The sequence below is a fragment of the Nicotiana tomentosiformis genome, chromosome 3 (genome assembly GCF_000390325.3).
Source record: "Nicotiana tomentosiformis chromosome 3, ASM39032v3, whole genome shotgun sequence".
NCBI lineage: Eukaryota > Viridiplantae > Streptophyta > Magnoliopsida > Solanales > Solanaceae > Nicotiana > Nicotiana tomentosiformis.
In genome coordinates, this window is record NC_090814.1 from 15,696,274 (window position 1) to 15,702,273 (window position 6,000).

Sequence of the window (6,000 nt, forward strand, 5' to 3'; positions counted from 1 at the left end):
GCGCTCAGTATCAGTTGTGTATCACCGGATTGTGATTCTATAAATGAGGTTCGAGGTGAGTATTCTGTGTTTTGGTGGTGGGCCAGTCTGGAGGACTTGAGGCCATGGTTAGACCACGGTTTAAGCTCGGCAGCTTCAGTTATAACTTGTAATATTGGACTCATATGTCCGGTAATGACTCTACAGTGGAATTTGTGGCTCGATGAGCGGTGGAATGGCGGTATGATGGGTATGATATGACCGCGGGATGTGTTAAGATGATTTGAATGTGACGAGAAGTGTTTCCTTGAAACGTAAAGAATTGGCCATTTGGTGCTTGATTTTCGTTTTAATGTGACGTACAGTCTCGAGTATGAATGCTTTGAAGGATCTTTTATATTGTTAAATTTTGGGGTAAATTAAATTCTCATGTCTGGGTAATGAGTTTGGACGCAGATTGACTAAGTGATTGCATAGTAATTGTGCCTGCGAAAAGATATAACAAGATACGAGATTGAGGCTAAACAGGTGGATTATCCCCTGCGGAGTAATCTATGTAGGAGTATTTCTTATGATATGAGTGGAGAGTTTCTTTTCTGTCGACGGGGTGTATGGGTGGAGATTTGAATCTGAATCTGGTTGAGAAAGCCGACTTGTGTGTTAAGAGAATGAATACGAGCTTAGCGGATGATTGAGATATTTTTATGGTTGGCGTTGTATGAACTTGGGAAGAAGTTTTGTTGGATTGACTGTGGCATTATGGCAGTAAGAGAGTATTGGTATTGTGAGTTATGGAATGTTTTAATTTATGGCTTTGCGCCAAGTGGGAGAGTCTGCTATTGACAATTTGATTTCATGGTTAGGTGTTAAATTTTAATTTTGGTCTGAGGCATACTTGTGGGTTAGCTATGACTTGTAGAAGTTGAGATCGAGGATGACTCGAATAAGGAAATTTCTGGTTAAGGATTATATTTCACGTATGAGTAAATGAAATTCGCGGGATGACTGAGTTGTTATTGGTGAATGATGTAGTACGCACGGAGTATGAATTTGATATGTGGTGTTAAAGTAGAGTTACTTCTTTGAGTGTTGTGGTGATAATGGGGCACGTGTCTTTTGACCCATTTGGGCGGTGCAATTAGATTTGAGCAAAGTGGGTGACTCCCGAGAAAGAAAATTCCAATGGGTTTGAGAATTATATATAGCAATTGAGAATGTTTCTGGACTTGTGTATGGATTCTACATTTTGTGTAAGGAAGGTAAGAAGAACAATTTCAAATTCACATAATGTATTCTCAGAGTGAGTGTTGTAGTTGTGGTATTTGCGAAGGTGCTTAAGAAGAATACAGTTGCTTATGGGTCGTAGGGCGTTGTGGTTCTATGCTAATGTTTGTGGGGTAAGTTGTGGTTAAAGATCGTGGTATTTTAGCAAAGAAGAAGTATCAATCTGAAGACAAATTCGGAAGGGACTCGGAGAAAATAGGACAACTAGGTAGTAGGTTGGATCAGTATGATAATGGATATGATCGGTTTTTTGGGTGCTTATGATATGGGGGTTTTCTACAGGTGCTTTGTGGCTATACACCTGGACTTGGTGACCTGCGTGACTTGGTCGAGTTAGAGGAATTTAGTTTTAAGGGCTTGATTATGTGCAAATGGATTCCAAAGTATTCTTGATGGTTTCTACAGGTGGGGAGAACGAGTTGTGTATTGTGATTTCCTCTTGGAAGGAAGCAAGATAAAGGTTTCTAACTAACCGGATATGTAATTTGCTGGTGACCAGAGTTGATAATGAGATTCTTGTGCTTTTCATATGATGGCAAGATAGATGTTATGTGTTGTGCGGAAGTTAGATTTACATGTACAAGGTGGCAGTTCAGTCTTGAAGGAAGGTAACGAAGTTTGGGTAGAATGGTCATGAATTCTTAGACAACATGGGCGATTCCAAATGATTAGATGAATATGATTACTACTTGGTGTATGAGAAGGGTGCATATTTCAGAAGGCGCATTGTGTTTTGACTTACGGATGTTTAATTAGTATTGCGGTACTCACATGGTTGATAGACTGCTGATATTCAAATTTTGTCAAGTAGTACGGAAGAACTTTCAAAGTATTTCTCGTGGGATAATCGTGTATGAGAGAGGTGTTAGGCATTCGGGTGGTGGAGATGGAATCAAAAATGGTGATTCGCGTGTTCGATGGATTTGGAGATTGGGAGTTCCCAGGAGCAGATTGTTTCATGGTTGTGGACTGTGAAGTTGTGGTCGGAGCTAGCCAGATGATGAAATGTGTTATGATTCAATCATTATGGATTTTCGGAGGGATTTTTATCTATTTGTGGGTAACCCGAGTTGATCTGGGGGTCCATAGGTAGGCCCGATTAAGATGTGTATTCTACACCGAGCCGGAATGGTTGGCTCCATGCTGCTATTATTGAGGGATGTGCCATTTGGTTGATGTTGAACTTATTCATGTTCTCAAATGATCTGTGAGTTACTCCTTTATGCTACGAGGAGCTGTGATTCATTGGTTATGTGCACAGATGGTGAGGTTCTATTTGAGCTTTATAGCGGAATTTGAGTGTGATGAGTATTTGGGTATTGCATGATCGATAGCGTGATGGTTATGTTCTTTCAGTTTTGTGTGGCATTTTTTTGTTTTGTCATTTGCCTCTCTGTGGTTATTGATTTTGAGCGGGGTGGCTCGAGGTACATATTATGGACCAACGTTTGGATGGGGTCACGCATTGCAGCGGAGTTATGTTAAGGTATGAACCTTGTGTTAGGATCGGGTGATGGTTCTACGGTGTATGATGAATTTTCAGTATTTCGTTATGGCGGTACTTGTTAATCTGGCGGGGCAGTTCTCTCATTTGATTCATTTTCCATGACTGGGTACATTTGAATAGTTGCATATTGGTGCACAGATGGCACGGGTTGTGGCTCTGAGTTATATTGGTGCGGTATGTCTGTGGAACAGTTATGTTTAGTAATATAAGGTCATTGGACCTGGAATGGGTACTATCAGGATTGATTCGGTATATTCGGGAGTATAATATTGAAAGTCGGCTCAAAAAGCGATTATGGTTCTGGTTGGGACAAGAGAGCTCCGTGACTTGTTGATCTGGTAAGTAGTCATGCAATTTCGCGTGTTTCTTTTACTATCAATAGTGTACGAAGGTTTTGGGATGAGGTTTGGTTCGATATGGGTTTAATACTAGTATTTGGTTGATTTTGGAGTAGTCACTGTGGTCAGAAATGGTGCTATGAGCATGCGAGTTGTGTAATATGTTAGGTGATTGTGTCCGTGGTTATGGTTATGGTTATGGTTATGGCTTGATACAACTTGTTCAGACTCATACAGGGTGTAAATGTAAGATTCGTGTATTGAAAGAAATTCTAAAGATTGGAAATTAAATTCCAAGGTTTATGGGCTAAAGTTAAATCAATTATTTCAGTTGTATAGTGTTGTCAAGCTCATATGGAATAGGGTGACGTGGGTTCAACCCCGGGTACGTGTGTGGTAAGATGGAACAGTGATTTGATGGCTTGGAAACAACTCTTGGCATGTTCGAGGATGAACGTATGTTTAAGGGGGGGAGAATGTAACGACCCGGCCGGTCGTTTTGAGTATTACAACCCCGCTTCCCCCTTTACTGCTCAAATTATACTTTACAGTTGTTGCGTGAATTTTCGGGGTAATTGGTTCGGATCCGGTGAGGTTTTGGAATGAATTGGAACACTTAGATCCAAGGTTTAAAGCTTAAGTTAAAATAGTGACCGGATGTCGACTTATATGTAAACGACCTCGGAATTTAATTCTGATGATTTCAATAGCTCCGTATGGTGATTTTAGACTTAGGAGCGTGTCCGGGAAATTATTTGGAAGTCCATAGTGGAATTTGGCTTGAATTGCCGAAAGTTGAATTTTTGGGAAGTTTGACCGGGGAGTTGACTTTTTAATATCGAGGTCGGAATCCAGTTCTGAAAATTTTCATAGCTCCGTTATGTCGTTTATGACTTGTATGCAAAATTTGAGGTCAATCGGACGTGAATTGATAGGTTCCGGAGTCGTTTGTAGAAACTAGAAATTTCAAAGTTCATTAGGCTTGAATTGGGGTGTAATTCATGGTTTTAGCGTTGTTTGAGGTAATTTGAGGGTTTGACTAAGTCCGTATGATGTTTTAGGACTTGTTGATATATTTGGTTGAGGTCCCGAGGGGCTCGGGTGAGTTTTGAATGGTTAACGGATCATTTTTGGCCTTGGTGAGATTTGTTGATATTTGTTGGTGCATTTTTCAGATTTTCTCTTTCGCGTTCGCGAGTGGGCCCTCGCGTTCGCGAAGAGGAATTTGTAGAAGGCAGGATTTACTCTTCGCGTTCGCGAGGGGGTCTAGCGTTTGCGAAGAGAAGCTGGATTGTGCATCGCGTTCGCGTATGGGGTATCGCGTTCGCGAAGGGAAATATAGTGGGCATGGGTCTTTGCCTTCGCGTTCGCGAAAGGGAGCTTGCGTTTGCGAAGAAGGGCTCCGTTAAGCGTCGCGTTCGTGAGCAGTGTCTCGCGTTCGTGAAGAACAAATGTTGGAAAGCACATTTTGTGCTTCGCGAACGCGAGGGACCTGTTGCGTTCGTGAAGAAGAGAGGTCTGGACAGAAAGTTTAAGTTCAGAAAATGGGACTTCGTCCCATTTCCCATTTTTAACGATTTGGAGCTCGGATTGAGGCGATTTTTGGGAGATTTTCAGAGAAAACAATGGGGTAAGTGTTCTTAACTCAATATTGGTTAAATTACCCGAATCCATGGTTATTTTTAGCATTTAATTGGTGAATTAAATTAGAAAAATTTGTGAAAACCCTCTTGGTTTAATTTGGAGATTTGAGGGTCGAGTTGATGTCGGATTTGAGTAAAATTTATATGGTTGGACTCGTGGTTGAATGGGTATTAATATTTTGTAACTTTCGTCCGATTCCGAGAGGTGGGACCCACAGGTGATTTTTAGGGCGTAATTTCAGATTTTGTGAAAATATTAGTATTTTGATATGGAATTAATTCCTATAAAATTTGTGGGCTGAATCAAATGAATTATGGTAGATTCGAGCCGTTCAGGAGTTGATATACGTATAATGGGATTTCTGGAGCATTGTTTAGCTTGCTCGACATTGAATTCGGCTTGTTCGAGGTAAGTAACTCTTCTAATTTTGGAGTTGAGGGTATGAACCCTGAATATATGTATTTTGTGAATTGTTGGTAGGTGACGCACATGTTAGGTAACGGGCGTGTGGCGTGCACTATAGAAATTGTGACATAATTGTTATATGGAATTTTATAGTTACATAACATTGGCATTTTCCATGCGGTTTTATGTGTTAAAGAAATTGAGCTGAAAAGCAAATTAAAAATCATGTTGAGGCTATGTGCCAGTATTATTGGGACCCACAGAGGTCATATTGCTGTGAATTATTGTGTTAAATTGAAAATTCATACTCAGTCATATTCATTTCATTGCATATCATAACTCAGTTTTATGACTCTATTTTGATGCATATAAATATTTTGGGCCGAATGCCTTGTTTTACTGAAATACCCGAGTGGCTTGAGAGGTTATGACTGAGTAAGGCCGAGGGCCTGATTTATATTGCATATGTATGGGATAGGGCTGCACGCCGCAGCATGTTGCATGTTTATGGGATCGGGCTGCACGTCGCAGCATGTTTGATATCGGCTGAGGGCCTGATTTGTGAGGATGAGTGTGGATCGGGGCTGCCCGCCTGTAGTATACTTTATTATTATAGCATGTGAGTTGTCCATGCAGCACGTGAGTTGTCAGTGCAGATTATAGCGCTGGACTGAAGGAGCCCCTCCGGAGTCTGTACACACACCCAGTGAGCGCAGGTACCTATTGAGTGCGAGTGCCGAGTGCTGAGTGACTGGGAGGCATGAGTGATTGTGAGGTATGACCGAGTGGTAAGAGTGATTGTAAGGTATGCCCGAGTGGCACGAGTGACTGTGAGGTTTTGCC